This window comes from Balaenoptera borealis (assembly GCF_965194805.1).
Source record: "Balaenoptera borealis genome assembly, chromosome: 11".
NCBI classification, from domain to species: domain Eukaryota; kingdom Metazoa; phylum Chordata; class Mammalia; order Artiodactyla; family Balaenopteridae; genus Balaenoptera; species Balaenoptera borealis.
The window spans coordinates 41,359,513-41,376,317 of NC_138868.1; the positions used below are offsets into that span (position 1 = coordinate 41,359,513).

Sequence of the window (16,805 nt, forward strand, 5' to 3'; positions counted from 1 at the left end):
GTCAAGGACTGCAGAGTAAGGACTGAAAAGTACTGACTAGATTTGGTCCCATTCTAGGACCATTCGTACAGTAAGCCTTGTCTCGCAAAGTAAAATAAGACTTGGTCCTAATATGGAGCAAAGTATGAAGTCAGCATTCATTCCATTCCCCTCCAGGTCACTGAAAGAGGAATCCCTTCCTGGGTGAAGACATTTTGACTATTTGAAGATAGTTTAAAGACTATTTGTTTGCACCTACCCATCACTTCAACAACAAAGCCCCCTCCCCAACTTCTTCTCCCATGTGTGATATTTGGGGGCTGAAGTCTGACTGCTGCACATTAGACCTTAGGATTAAAATATAAATAAACATTTTTTTGCATTTTAAAAATAAAAATATTTTTAACTCCTAATAGCCTTCACTCGATATATTAAAACCAACAGGTGTATTTATCACTGTATATACCTAAATAAAAGATGCTTTCTACTGAGAAAAAGAAGAATTCCTTCCTCAGATGATATCTTTGTTCAGTTGAAGGTTCTCTTCTGCTGACTCTAATCTACTTCACTTTGGATTCCTGTGAAATCTTCTCAGCCTTTCAACATTTTCTGTCAGAGTCTCCAAGCTCTTTCCTGAGCCCCGTGTTCTTTCAAGGGGACCCCCATATGGCTGGAGACTGAGTTCTGAGTTAGAGGGAAGGGTGGCTTTATTCTGAGGTGGGCCAGCTTCTGGCCTGGGATGAGGCTGAGGAAGGCTGAGGAGACCCAGGAGCATGGAAGCTCAGAACAGCTTCCTGCACAGCCAGCAAGCGTATGGACACCCCAACAAGTGGCTGGATGTACTCTGTTTGGGAAAGTTGGCCTGTCTCCTAAGGGCTTAGGCCAGTCCTATCGTGACTGGGAAGATCACCTATCTTCCTCGCATCAGAAGGTTTCATGACATGATGTGATGGAAAGGGTATGGAACCAGGAGTCAAGACTCTCTGGGTTTCAATTCCTTCTTTGTCTCCGATTTTGTGCTGATTTTGGGCAAAGCCTCCTTCTCAGAAGGCAATGGTCTCTTTATGTTTAAAATGAGGGATTAGGGCTAATTCAGATGATTTTTACTTTTTTTATCACCAAGGACCTCTTATTCTCACCAGCCCCACTATATCTTATGTTTCAAATTTTTTGTTTGCAAATAAAGTGCACCAATTATGTAGTAATTTATTTTCAGTTTTATAAATCAAAGATAGCTAAAACTGGGTTCATTAATTGGGATATTGGGATGATATTCTCCTGTGATTCAACATATGGGAAGTCTACGATGACCCAGCAGTCAGTCAGAGCTTTTGATTGGTATGAGATAACCAGGGTGGCCACATTCATCAGATGTCTTTCCAGTTCAAAGTCAAGACTCTCCACAATGACTAATTATTGATTGAATGGGTGATAAGATCAGTGAATGAATGAATGAGCAAAGGAACAAATGAAGTAATAGCTTATGGATTTGAAACCAGCACATGACCTAGAGGTCCCATCTCTATCTCTGTGTTCTTGTCTGGATGGGCTCAGAGAGGCTATGCTGGAACCAAGAGCCCATGGCAGTGTGGCCCCATGGGGTAGATTTTTTGCTTCTGGGATGTTGTCCCAAACCCCAAAATAGTCTGGTCCTTGACTCTACTTCTTAGCCCCAGGATCATGGTCCTCAAAACGCTTGTGCTTTCACTTGCTCCCCAATTTCTCTGAAGGAGAGCTACTAGAGCCCCTCTTCCTCTCTCTGCATCTCTCTCCCCCATCTCTTGCCCTTCACCCCTCCTGTGAATATTTTGCAAGTCCAAGCATGATGGGCTCCTTTGAAGAATGGCTCTGTGGCTGCAGTTGTGTCCCAAGTGATGCCAACTCATTATTCTCCCTCACATTATTAGTGCTTGGACTCAGGTTGATGTATTTCTGATTAATGAGGCATTTGTTCTGCACCACAAAACAACTGAAGAATACCCTTCTCATTCCAGTGAGTTGTGTCACAAAGTTAATTATGAGATGACCTTCCCTGGTTCCAAGCAGAGGAGACCAGGTGTCCAAGCTTCACCTGACAATTGTCTTCCTGAAATCTTGGCCTAAGGAAACAAAGACTCAGAGGTACATGCAAGGGGATGTCTGAGACCCAAGTCTGACATTCAGAACCACAGATCTCACTGCCGCATGTTCTCTGCCCTGGAATCAGAATCCAGTGTCCCTTTCCTCTCTGTCCCTTCACTTCCCTATCATCCCTTCCCACGTCAGGGAGCATGCTAAAGGAGAAGGCTTATCTTCTGACAGATCTAGATTCAAACTTGTGTGACCTTGGCCACATCACTTAAGGTCTCTGAGTTTCTACCTTGGTAAAAAGGGGGAGACAATACCCACTCCATAAGCCTTGTTGTTAGGGATTTTGGAGATAATGCAGGCAGTGAGGAGGGAAGAACCTGGCACAAAACAGAATGCAGTCAGTAGTAGTTCCCTTCTCCTGCCTTTCCTTCTTCTCTTTGGATCTGGCTGAGAGCTCCCATGGCAGGGAAACTTCTTCAGTTTCTCTGTTCTGCGCCAAGAAGCCAGGAGACATCAGTCTGTGCAGATTGCAAAAGTAGGTCTGGGTAAGAGCTGGAAGACGTCCGTGAGGTCCTATCTTAGGAGCTGCAGCACCAAGGGGATATCTAGGAAGTGCCTGCCCTCTGAGGGCCTCTTGAGTGTTCACAGAAAGGAGGCTCCATTCTCCCCTTTAGAGTGTCCCCTGAGCCAAAGATCAGTAAGCTCCATGCTATTGGCACATCTGAGCTCAGGAGGAAGGCAGGAGAGTACTTTTGGGGGTTGGATTCTGGGGCAGGAGGATCAGCCTAGCACAGAAGACCCGATGTTTTATTCATTGGGACTACTCCTCAGTGAGGAACTCTCGAGAAACCATCCCTTTCATAACATGGGTTCAAGGAAATCAATGTTGGTTAATCTTCTAAGCATCAGGCAATGGGCCATAGACCCCACATACTTCATCCTTACAGGCACCTGGTGTCCTGTCTTGTAAGAACAATTTTCCTCATTTTGCAGACATGGTGTTAGAGTACCAAAGAAGTTAAGTAATTTTCCCAGGTCACACAGCAGTCAAATCAGGATTTGAACTCTACAACTGTTCTTAGAACCCTCTGAGCTACATATTTCTCAGAGACCCCATCACCTCATTCCTAATGACACCGTAACTCCCGTGAGTGCTGATTCACCAATGTCAAAGAGTTCTCTGCTTCCCCTTTGCTTTTCTATCATGTAGAAATACTGGGAGCTGCATGAAAAATTGTAGCTATTGAACAACATGGCCGGAAGCCTCAGAGAACCTATGGTTGTTGAGGTAAATCATAGGTGTAGACAAAGTGCAAAGCATTTGAATGCCCATGTTGAAAAAAGGGAGACTGGGAATTGGGAGAAGCTAAAAGGCCAAACCTGAAGGATTGGGGGTGAGAACGGGGTATTCCCACAGTTGTTCAAGTTCAGAGAATGGCAATTCTCAGTGAGTTGGGGTTCAGGCTCTAGGGAAGACAGAATCTCTGCTCTCCCTCTTACCAGCTGTGTAGTCTAGATAAATTATTTAACTTCTTTAAGCATCAGCTTCTTCATTTGTGAAATAGAGGTGACTCTGATTTCTATCTAATCATAAGGATCCAAAGACATCATGTCTTGAAGTGCCTAGCACAGAACCTGGTACACAGGAAGTATCCAATACATTGGCTGAGATTATGATTTCCAAGAAGCTGGTTGTGGCTGAACAGCACCAGTTAGGCATGGGAATATCTGCATGCTTGAGTTGGGGTAGAATGAACTCAGGCACATGTCAACACAACTTCTGATATGAAGGGGGTTGGGGGTGGGAATAGGTCTTTCCAGCACAGAATCCAGTCCTCTGAAACACTGATTCCTTTAGCAACCTGGTGGCCATGACTGGGGGAGTTTGCTAGCCCTGCCCTATACCCTTCCTCCGCCCTAGTTCCATTTTTCCCTATAATGTTTGGGCTCACCCTGACACTAGTGCTGTGAACATTCTGCTCAAGCAGAACATCTGAGCACTCGATGTAGTGACAGACTGTGGTCAGTGGGCCTCAGTGGAGTGGCTGGAAGGTAGGACAGATGTTGGCGATGCTGATGGATGCAGCCTGCTGCCTTCCTTACCTCCAGGCCCGTTCACTCGGGATGCATAGTGCGTCACAAATAGATTTCTCATGTCCTCTCTTCAAACTTCCTCCAACCGCCCAGCTTCCGGGGGAGGCAGGGATTTGTTGAGGCACATCCATCAAAACCAGTGGAATCACTTCTGTTCATTTCTGATTGGATTCATAAATTTGTTCTGCCACAGTCGTCTCGTTCAGAGAGTTGACAAGCTCTTCCTGAATTCATGAATTTGGGAGGAAATGAACCAAAGGGACTGAGGAGCCCAATTTTGAACTGAACTGTGCTATGTTTATCTCCAACTTGCAATAACAATTTCAGGAGAAGGATTACAGAGCTGTGAAAAGGACCAGTACATTGTTGAATTGGAACATCTGCACCAGGCATTAACCATTTCAAATACCTTACGCAGAAACAAGCAAACATAGTACCAGAAACTGATACCTATTTTTCCAATCTATTCACATGTCCATCTATTTACCAAGTAAACTAATGAATTTCATTCATCCATCTAGCAAATATTTATTGTGATCTGTTATATATTGGATGCTGTTCTAGATGCTTGGAGTGCCTGAGTAAAAAATACAGACAAAAGTTTCTTCCTTTCAATTGGATTGGAATGTAAGTGGAACTAACAACTGTGACTAGGGAAAGGAAAAGAGTGTATGTGTGTGTATGTGTGTGTCTGTCTGTCTGCCTGTCTGTCTGTGCAGCTGTCTGTCTGATTTCTCAGATGTCCTCACTAATTTCTTATCCTTCCCAGAAATTACTACCACTCCAGATCCTTTTTTATGTGGCATACTGGACTCTTCAGTACCTGGTGGGGGAAGCTAAGGGGTGGTGAAAAGTCCAGAGATTTTTGGAAGTATAGACATGAGTGTGAATCCTAGTTCTATCATCTACTAACATTGCGACTAGAAGCAAGTCACTTGTTTCCAAGTCTCAATTTCCTTATCTGTAAAATGGGGGCGATAGTGACTACTGAACAGTAGAGTTGTCAAAACTAAATGATGCAACATATTTCATGCAGCCAACCCACCACAGGCACATATTAGGAATTGACAAGCTCCTTCCTAACCTTAGCTATTAAAAAAAAAATCTTTCATGTTATTTCTTAACTGGGTAATAATTCATCTTTCTGTATTTACCTGTCTGATGAGGAAAGAGCACTGAAGAGGAAATCCTGATTTCATATTTCTTGAATATCTACTTAGTTATTTCTGCTAAAATATAAATACTGGCTCAGTATCAGCCAGTCTTCCCAAAATATTTTCATAAAGTCAGAATTTCAGCGATTAACTGGTAATGTTAACATCTGACCAATAATTAAAATGGTTCATTTCTCTGTACATTTTAGTTCTTAGCCAATTACTTTGATTAGCATTAAATTTAATAATATGAACATCACACATTTATATGCTACTTTATAATTTTTTAAAATATATTCACATATCTTTGGATCTTCACAACTACCCTGGGAATTAATCAAGGCAGATATAATTATTCTAGTGCTACAGATGAAAACACTGAAATCTACAGAGGTGAAATAATGTGCCCAAGTTCCATGGAGTTAGAGACAAAGCTTAGACCAGAACCCAGACTAGCCTAGGACCATTGTTAATACCAGCTACTGTCCACTAGAGATCTAGACCGGAGAATGAAGAGAGACCCTATATTTTGGACGGGCTTCCAATTTTACCGAGAGTGCTAAGAGCCTGCAGGCCATCAGAGCCCATGTGTTTACTTTCTGAGAAGGAAAGGAATGATTATGTGTGTACACCATAGCAATACGTAAGATCTAACCATAGAGAATTAGAAGACACAAAAAGTATACGAACTATAAGGAAATATAAGGAAGCAGCATTAACTCTTAGGAAAGCTGTCTAAACTGAAAGAGTTTTCTGTATAATGAGGTCACCAGTGGTGAAACACCAAGTCAGGCTGGAAACTGGGCTGCCAAGGGGCAAGTGCCTCTTACCCGTGACTGCTGTGAGTGGAACCAGTGAGCAGCGGGGTAGCCTCTAACAGGGAAATTCTGATGGTCTGATAAGGAGATTTAATAATCCACAGGATTACCCAAGAAGTAGAATCAAGTAGATATTTCAAAGCTTGTTCACTAAATCCAAAGGCATCAGTCCAAAAAGTGGGCTAAACCTTTAAGCCAACAAAGTATGAGTAACTTGGGAAATGGCTGAATGGGGAACATCTCTAAGCAAATAACGGGTCACTCCCACGAGCAGACTGTTTGCATTTTAAAGGCTGAAAGATGCAGACCTCAGTAGAACAGACATGAATCCTTCGCTGCTTTCTTCAAAAGAATCGTCTTAAGAGCCAATGAAATAATAGGTATAAAATAACTAAGTATATTGTGTATTATGTGGTCTAATATATTAGTATACATGAAGTATATTAGTTATGGGATTCAAGGAGCACTAGTAAGATGTTTCTTTATTGTCACAATGGACAGAAAAGAGATGGATGATACAAATTCAAGTGAAAGTGAGAGATCATTTATTGAACAGATTTTTAATACACTATCTCATTCAAGCGTCAGTACAACCCTATGATAGGTCCCGTTTCTATTCCCATTTTACAGATACTGAAATTTGGAGAGATTGAGACAAACAACTACTAAGAGGTAAAGCAAGCTTCTACCCAAGTCTCCTCCTGGCTTTTGAAGGTTTATGGTCCTTCTTCCCCTGTGGTTAAGCTTAGTCCATCTCAAGAGAGCTGTCTGCGAGCTGCAAGTGGATATGCACGGGAGGCTCAGATTCCCCTGAAGGTCCATTCGGTACAGTGAGTGGAGGGCTGGAGACTCAGATACCAATATGGGCAATTTCCTAAAACTGGGACAGAAACTGAGCATCCTGGATGAATATAGGCCCAGGGATGAGTTCCAAGAGTGAAGGCTAGTGGCTCCAAAAGGAGCATACAGATGAAGTCAACTCAGGTGTTGAGAATCACGGTACCATAATACCAAGGCAGCTTTCAGCTGATGCTTTTGTTTCCCTATTTAATTGCCAGCCCCGTTTCTCAACTTGGGCTTTAAAGGCTGTGTGGCTCCTGACAAGAATCTGGGCAAAACCTGGACATGGCAGCAGAATGGGGCTGCAGAATGAGCCTGACCACCTCATCCGTCTTTGGGAGTATCTTACTGAACACATATTGAGGAGCTCAGAAAACTGCCAAAGAATCATGCTCAGCAAATTCTCCATCATGACGCCTGCTTCTCTGCATTCTTCACTCCAGGTTCAAAGTCAAGGATTGTGAGACTGGCTGAGTCCAGGTTCTGACCTAGGATTTGGTCATGTGACTGGGCTCAACCAATCAGACTTGCAAAGGGCTTCCTCAGACCCAGGTGTAAAAGCAGAGAGAAACTCTGCTTAAAGAGAATGGCATCCAGGATTCGTCTTGGGAGCTTCTTTTGGGGAAGCTGAACTCTTCTGTGATTATAACACAGGCTGGGATCCTGGTCTCTGGACCTCTCAGACAGGACGATGGCTCAGCCCAGAAGGCAGCAACTCAATTCTCCTTTTTTAGAATCACTTTCATGTCTCTCTAACCATTTGGCTCAGTGTCTAGGGCATTTATTTTAAACAAACTCATTTTCTTCAGTAAAGCAATGTCCCTTTATCTTTTGTTGCACTTTCTACCACACTGGGCTGTCTTGAGCAAGTTTCAGATGGTGAAGGTATCATAGAGGGAGGGTGGGGGGTCCAGCCTCATTTTCTGATCAAAGATAATCCAGGAACTATAGTTTTTACCTGACATAGAACCTTGGCATAATGAAAAGAACACTGACTCTGCTATTTACTAGCTTTGTGACTTTGAACATGTTCTTTATCTTGCTGAGTCTCAATTTTCTAAATGAAAATAATACTGCCTATCACATAGGGTTATTAAGAAGATTAAATGAGATTAAATTGGCTGTTTTTCTGGCAGAAAACAAAGTATAGCCTCTGGAAGACCCTATTCCACCCCCCAAGATTATCATGGAATTCTATTTCTCCTTTCTCTGGCAAAGAACCAAGAGGGTTAATGGTTCATGAACTCCCTACATTTTGGTGACAAGTCTCCACAAATCACCAAAAATGTGAGCACTAAAACCAGACTCTATAGCTTCAAATCCTGGCTGGGCCACTTACTACCCATGTAGCCTTGAAAAAATTACTTAAGCTCTTTGTGCCTGTTTCCTCCTTTTAAAATGGCAATAATGAAAGTATCTTTGTCTTAGGGATGTTGTGAAAATTAAACAAATTAATGTATAGAAAGCACTTAGGCCAGCCTGACATATAGTAAGCATTCAAGAAATATTAGCTAATATTTACTCAGTGAACATTCATTGAAAGTCTACTATGCCCAGGCACTGTGTTAGGTTTTGGGGTAGCAAAGATGAATTAGACACAGGCTGGCCCTTGAGGAGTTCACGGTCCCAAGGAGCAGAGCTACGGAGTCTACCTTTCCTAGAGTTCCCAAATTTCCCTTTGCATACCTTCTCATGACTGAGTTTTCTCTCACTTCCGTACTTCTCTGGGGGATGCTCTGCTTTCCCCATCCCCAAATTCTATCTGCAAACATCTCCCAGCCAGACTCTTCAGGACCAAGTCTTTTACTTCTGCTCTTTCCTTTGGACACCGGGCACTGAGTTCCTCCATGCTATGTCCTTAATGATCTTGCAGGGTTTTAATCACCAAGGACTTACCCCACAAGAAAAAAAAAAAAAATACCCACAAGTATCAATCATACTAGTCTAGTGTTTAGCTCTCTAATATTAAATTGCTTAATTTCCCAAACTTATATTTACTTTTGATTAAATTCTTTAAGTTCAAATCTATGCAAAATACATTCCAAGAATTTTTCATCTTTTTATGTTAATCAGTAGTTAAATGAACAAAATTGTTTGCAATCAAATAATCAACACATCCCCCCAAAAGTGTCATTTAATGGTTCTCTAGTGTTTATTTCAAAGACCACGTAAAGACCACGTAACAAGTGTGTGTTTTTGTTTTTGTTTTTTAAATAAATTTATTATTTATGGCTGTGTTGGGTCTTCGTTTCTGGTGAGGGCTTTCTCTAGTTGTGGCAAGCAGGGGCCACTCTTCATCGCGGTGCGCGGGCCTCTCACTATCGCGGCCTCTCTTGTTGCGGAGCACAGGCTCCAGACGCGCAGGCTCAGCAGTTGTGGCTCACAACTACTTAATGCGGGCCCAGCTGCTCCGCAGCATGTGGGATCTTCCCAGACCAGGGCTCGAACCCGTGTCCCCTGCATTGGCAGGCAGACTCTCAACCACTGCACCACCAGGGAAGCCCAACAAGTGTGTTTTAAACATATAGGACTTCAAGCTTTTCTCACAGAAAAGTTTTTACAAGCAAGTGAGTTCCAAAAGCAGCTATCACTTTTCCATCCTCAGAAGTTGATGATTACCTGGCTTGTGGAACCCTTTGCATCATATTTTACTCTGGGGCTTAGGTAGTGATCGGCATTCACTCTGTGTGTTAAGTGTCATTCTCCACTCTGATGAGACTTTAGCTCCCAAGGGAAAGTCATAGCATAGGTCTCTTAATCTAAGTGGACTGGGATACTGGCTGGGTAAAGGGAGATGATCTGGTCTTTGAGCTCTTCTCTTTGCTGAGGGTAATTCTTTGATGTGGAGCTTGGACAGCTGCCCACCTAGCCAGACGTCAGGAGGGCCATGTGTGTATTGAAAATGGGAGTCAGGTTGTGGAGCACAGTGACCAGAGGCTCATCCACAACCAAAGAACTGGGAGTGGGTGAAGACTGGGCACAGAGCAAGAAAGGGCTGATAGGAGATTAAGTCTGTTTTCCTAGGGAAATGCTACTGGGCTGGAAAAAGTACAATAGAGAACTGAAGGGAAAGGAAGGAGAAGAGGAAATAGGAATTGGAGCAAGAGGTGGAATGGAGGCAAAAGGAAAAAAAAAAATTAGTGGAGAGAAAGACTGGGAAAGAAAGAGAGGAGAGGGAAAAAAAGAGAAAGAGAGAAGGGTAGTTAATGGTAAGTTTAGACGGAAAAGAGAATCTAGACAGAAGAAGGGAGAATCTAGGAGCAAGAGAGAGGAATAGAACCCAGGCGGAATACCAAGGCAGGAAATTCAGGACTCCAACGTTCTTGAACAAGGTTTTCCACCAGCGTACTCTGTAACATCCCTCACTCCACCCCCCACCTCTGGCCTCTTTGGTAAAATGGTGCTAAGTTACCCACCTCGTGGGCTTGGAGCAAATTAAATGAAATGTGAACCTAAAGCATCAAATACAGTACCTACCAGGACTGATGGTCTATAAATTAAATCCCTATTTTGCCACTTAATCTCAATTTCCCAAATAAATCCTTTGTTCTGTAGTAGTCAAAAGTAAAGTTAGAAGAATGAGAAGCAGGGATGGGAATTTAGATGAACAAAATACCATCTTTGCCCTCTGAGAACTCAAAGTCAAATAGAGAACAAACAGCCACATGCTATGGTGTATTGAGTTCTAATACAGAAGTCTACCAGGTGCTGTGGGGTACCAAGAAGGGAGATTTGGCCACCTGCAGAGGTCATGGAGAGTCCCCAGGGGAAGTGACATTTGAACTGAGGTACGGAGAAAAAGAATTTTTCCAAATGGAGAAGGGGAGGGAGGGGCTTTTCACCCACAGCAAATGACATGAGCACAGCAGAGACAGAAACAAGCCAGGTGTGTGCAGTGAGACAGAAGTTAGATGGAAGGAGGGTGGTGGCAGGGGTATCAGATGGCATCAGATCTTAAAGGATTTTAAATAGAAGAGTGATGCACTTGGATTTAGAAGTGATCCTGGAGCTCTGTGGATTACAGGCAGCTGCACCTGGATGGAGAGAGACTGGCTATTCCATTCTTCCAGAGAGACTTGATAATGGCCTGAGAAAAAGCAGTCACAATGGGACTGGAGAAGATATAAAAGATCTGAGTGAGGTAAAATCAGCAGGTATATTCACAAAACCCCCTTGGAGGGGAACAGTAGACCCTTATGAGTCCCTGAGAAGCTTCTGAATTATGGGTGGTCATTTGCCCCAACCTTTTAATCACCACTACTCCCTCCAGATGATTCTTCCTTTCTTGAGATAAGACCCCAAATGAGTCTTTTATTTATCAACATTTGGTTAATACTGTATTTATTAAACCATTTAAAGAAGTCACTGTATATCTTAGTTGTTTGTTTTTAGGTATGTTGCATAATTCATTAGTAGCAAGTGCTTGGAGGATGAAGCTGTTACAGATGCAAGAGAAATATGATAGGATAAAGAATCAGATACTTCTTGCAACTAGAAGTTTCTATCAGACCTCCTAGACTGGGCCTCTGAAGCCAGACATGTCCGTAGAATATACCTTCACAGACCTCCCCAACAATCTGTTTCCATTATACACATACAGATGAACTTTTAGATATGTTCCAAGGCTAGTTTCTGGTGATATCTAACACAATCTGAGTTACTCAGTGTGCTCATTCAGTCATCACTGGGGATGCTCAGTGAGATGAAATGAGTCAAAGGGACATGATGTTTGTCTGACAATTTCATTCATATGGAAGAAACAGAAATGCAGCTTCGTTATGTGTAGTCTTCAAAGAAGGAACAAGAACCAGTTGGTAGAAGTCCCCTGGGGAGAGATTTCAGCTCACTCTCAGACTAACTGGGGAATAGGGAACCTGTCAAGCAGGAAATGGATGGTGCCAGCCTGCAGAATAGGCTGCACTTTTATTGAGCACCTACTGCATTCCAGGTACTGTGCTAGGACCTTCATAGCCACTTTCTCTTTGAAATCTCACACCTCCTCCATGCGTTAGAGAAGTTATCCCCACTTCACAGATGAGGCATCCAATGTTCACAGGGGTTAAATGACTTGTTCTTGGTCACACAGCAGGTAAATGATATTTCTAGGATCCATGTCCAGCCCCAGATGCCAGACTGAGGCTATCTCCTCCCACAATAGATGCTTCCCTGCTGAGTGTGTAGGTGACCAGTCCCTGGAACTATGCAATCAGAGGCAGAGTGACCAAGTGCCCAAGAAGCCACAGAAGTGTTCAATTTTGGACAGGACATCAGCCCTGATGAACCCACACCTTCCTAACTCTGAGTATCTGATTCTCAAACAGCAAAATAAAACTGAAATGAATACGCTGCAGAGACCTCAAATGCAAGGAATGGCAACAATAACTAGAGTAAAGGGAAGTTATCTGCAACATAAATGATTTTTTCCCTAAGGAAAAAAAAGGGGGGAGAAGAGAGTGCAAAAACGACAAGACTACGCAAACACGTATTTTATAAAACATTTTTCATCACCAAAAGTTCTGTTTAAGGTATTCTTCTTGCATGTTTTCATGCTGAAACCTATTTGCAAATTATTTTCTCACTTTTTTTTCCACATGAAATGTACCCTCGATTATTTGACAAGAAATTATATGGTTCTAATAATTTATTTAAAACCAAATCCATGTCTCACATTCATTCTGTGTTGTGAAATCAAGTAGATGCAGAAGGGGAATTTTCTTTTTCTCTGAACTTTCTAACCATCTCTATTGTGGAAGAGAGAGTAATAGCAGGTATTGAGGGTGCCAATTATGTGGCGATGTACAAACCTGCTGGAGAGAAATCTATATGATATTTTAATGCTAGTCAAATGGAACGATGAAGTTTAAATTAGCTTGAAGCTACTAAAAATTCTAACTATGGCTCTGCCTTCATTGTATGGGAGGGTGAAAAATAGCTTTACAGAAAAATATATGTCCATCTTCTCTGCGGATGGGCTGCCTGATGCCTCTTTCTTTTGCTGATGTGCAAAGCTGCATTTTTGTTTGTTTGTTCATTGCTCCATGTTCCTTTCCATTTCTCCTTTTACTTCTTTTTCTCTCCCACTGACCACCTTCCCTCCCTTCTTTCAATTATCATATCCTCTACTTCCTTCTATATTAATTCATCTGTCAGTTTCACAAGCTCATAGAATCAGAGAATGCTAGAACTCAGAGAGTTCTGGTTAAAAGGGGAGGGGGGTTTGGAAAAAAAAATCAAATCCAACCGCCTCATGGTAAAGATGGGTGGGTGGGAGGGGAGGCCAGTTGAGGGCTAGGGTGAGGATGCAGCCTGTTGAAGGCCACCAAACAATCTTGTAAGGAAGTGGTCAGATCAGGGAGTGGGTCAGAGAGGGAGTTTGGATGAGAATAGGAAACCAGAATTTTCATCTTCATAGATCAAGAAAATCCAGGTGCAATAATCACACTTCCAAAAGACTTTTTTCTTAAAAAAAAAAAAATGTAGGAGGGCACATCCAAACTTCATGCAGCCCTGTCAGAAGTGAGGTAGGTGGGAACATCTCTAGTATATGGTCGATGAAACAGGGTGGGGTGTAGTGCATACTTCGTGTGGGCCAGGCACTTCCACATGTTATTTAATCCATAGTCAGCCCTGCCATTAAGTATTTATAACACTGTTCTATAGCCTGAGGTTCAGAAAAATTAACTGGTACACAGCTGGAGAGTGAGGTGAAATCAAGCCTTGTCGAAAGCCTGTGTCCGCCGTGAGGTATTGCAGCATGCCCGTGGAGGAGTTGGGGCTGGAGATTCGTCTTCTAGCCCAGAAACCTTTTCAGAGCTTCTCAGGAAATAAGTCCTGGGACCTCAACAATTAGCGCTGAGTCACTATTGATACTGATGCTCATGACCAACAGGACAGAGCCGAGGGGCAAGGGCAGAAGAGTCAAGCTGAACTTGGGGAATTATGTATTGTTCAGTTGGAAATACTGGCTGCATTAAAGAGAAAGCACAAGAATTAGTGTTTAAATAGTTAGCTTTGTTTTTTGTTCTGGATGGTGGGGTTGTAGATGATTTCCTCTTCTTTTTTTTTTTTTTTCATAGAAAATAGCAGCATTTTTCATAAAAATCAAGCAGTGTAGAAAAGTTCAAAGAGAATGGTGAAAATCATCCAGAATGCCACCATCGAGTGGTAATCATGAATAATGGTTGAGTGTCTATCTCTCCAGACATTTTTTTCTTGACAAGGAAACATACTCTTGTTTTCTTCTTTATATTTTTCTATACATTGCAAACTTTTCATAGATTCGATGTATTTATTTTATAATATATTAAGAAACTTTAATTAGAAAAGTCATTTGAGGCTAGATGATAAAGAACTTTGGGATGGCAGGATAAGGGGGTTAGTTATATATCTGGCATGTCTGTCTGTTCCCAAACTCTGTCACCTTCCAAAAATGATTGTAGATGAAATGATAATACATGTAAACTTAACTCTGTAAATGACTGGGAAACCCTGAAGAATTTTAAGCAGGTGTGAAACATGATTGCATTAACAAAATAAATAGATTTCCTCTAGCACAATGTGCTCAAAATGTAGTGCCTGGACCACCAGCATGGGGGACTTGTTAGAAACACAAATTCTCAGGTCCCACACCAGATTTAATCCAAGAGTCTGGGAGTCGGGGACCCAGAAATCTAATTTTTAACAAGCCCTCCCCAGCAGTCATCAAGGTGAGATATGAGGACAGGCTGACCTTGGGTGGGAATCATAGTTCCTCGGAAGGTATACACAGGAGAATGGTTGTCAGAAGCCCAGTACAGCCACGCCAGCATCTGGGTTTGGCTGAGCTGGTAGTCCCAAACCTCTGAATTATCACGGCAATCTGCATTTACGTAGGATTTACAAATCAATTATTTTTTTGCATCCATGTAAATCTTTCTCGGAACAAGGCAGGTTAGGTCCTCAATAAATTCATTTTAAAAATTGGATTTGCTTATTAATTACTAAATCTAAGCCCTTGCCTTCTTGTGCATATTAATATAAAAAATATTTTAAAATCTTCCCAGCTTGTCATTCAATATCCACATGTTCTAGAAAGAGAATGTTTCTGTGTGTGCATGCACATTCTTCCTCTTATTTTTTTCAGTCCTCTAAATATGGAAGTGTTGGCAGGTCAGTTTTGAGTCCTTCATCAGCTCTGATACAAGAGCCCTGACTTTTTGTTGAAGTTCACTACCCCAGACCCCCTCCCCCAAGTTGAAAGATGACACTGCTCACCACAATGATTCCCTCAGGATTCTCCCACGTCATGCCTGCCAAGCCCCAATGACAAGATATAGGGGGCAGTTAGACTATTACATACTTTCCCTGCCACTTTCAATCAAGCCTAATGCAATCAGAAACACATGACTACATCAACGCATCTCCTTTAATCAAATGTGATTAAGTCAGTCATTAGTTTCTCAAGACAAATAAAGGATACGAGTGCTTGTATTATAAATGTAACCGCCCCCCTTCTTAAGTGATTTGTTAGAAAGGAAGCCCCCCTAGCAAAGAACTCAGGACCCTCAGAGGTCTTTGTGCTTTTGCTGCTGGTGTTTACTATGATAAAGCATTCTGGGTTCACACACACAATTCCTCCGTTCCTGTCCCCTCTCGCAAGGCCTCCATGTTGTCAAGCAGAATTTGGCTTCAGCTTGATCAGGATGATTTCATTATCCCATTGTTACCATTATGACTTGGGCAATTAGTAGTTTATAAGTATAAATTTATGGCAGTCTGTGATCTAGGCGCATTGGCAGTAGTCAGGGCATAATAAAAACCCAATCAATTTCTTTCATTTAATATGTAGGCTGCGACCCTAGTTTTGATTAGAACTCTTAGCTATTTCATCTTTAAATAAAAAAGAATGTCTGCAAGCAATTATATGGTGTGTTAATTGGATATTCCTTTTTATCTCTTATACTACTGAATGCATTGCTGACGAAATCCTTGTTTTCTCCTTCTGTCTCTTTCTTAATATCTCTCCACCTCCCTCTGAGTCTGTTACTGTCTTTGTCTACCTGCTTCTGGGTCTCTACCTCATTCCTTCCTTCTATCTCTCCATCGTGAATCTTCACTGATCACACACAGCTTGGCTAAAATAAGCAGGGGACTTTTCACCATCCTCGCTGTGTTCTCTGAACTCCACTTTCCATCTAGACATTCAGGCATTATGGAGCTGAGGTCACCATATTGTCTAAAAGGTCTGGCACACAGCAGGTACTCAATAATTGGTAAATGAATGAATGAGGCCACTGCATTCCCTGTGTGTCACTTTGTCACTTTCTGTCCCAATATAGTTTGCTGAGACCTGCTCTGTTTTTCCAGGGTAATATTTCCCTTACGGGTCTACACTCAGGTCTACACTCTGAAAGGTGGCAGTACTGGGGGAAAAGAGGATTCTAGTCCTACAGATGGGAAGCCTAAGTCCCCCAGAGTCTCCAACTGCCATGCAGAGATGATGCTTCTTAACTCTATCATGTAGAATATGCCCTTTATGAGATGATTTTGTAAGCTGGGATGAGCCCGTACCTGGAAAGTGGGCTGTACAGTTTTCATGTGTGTGATTTTTTTCTTTTTTACATTTCTTTAACGAGTATTTCTGTAGCACTTAATATCCCTCATTTATCTGCAGACTGACAGAATTCTAAGCCTATTTTTTGTATACTGCACCCACTGCTCTCCAAGCCCTTGCTCAGAATCCTATGGTTTCTCTTATAAGCCCTTGTTTCCTGAATCCTACATTTTCCTCTTTTTCTGCTTTACTCCTTTGCTTCTGCAAAGTACATTCTGCAGGAGCATCCTGAGAGCGGACACATAGAAGACAATTTTT

General features: G+C 42.2%; 1 long non-coding RNA gene across 1 annotated transcript in view; it reads right to left on the reverse strand.

Annotated features, from left to right (window-relative positions):
- Positions 1-16,805, reverse strand: part of LOC309605651 — a 923,254-nt gene that overhangs the window by 216,875 nt on the left and 689,574 nt on the right. The gene's annotated exons all lie outside the window — the stretch shown is intronic.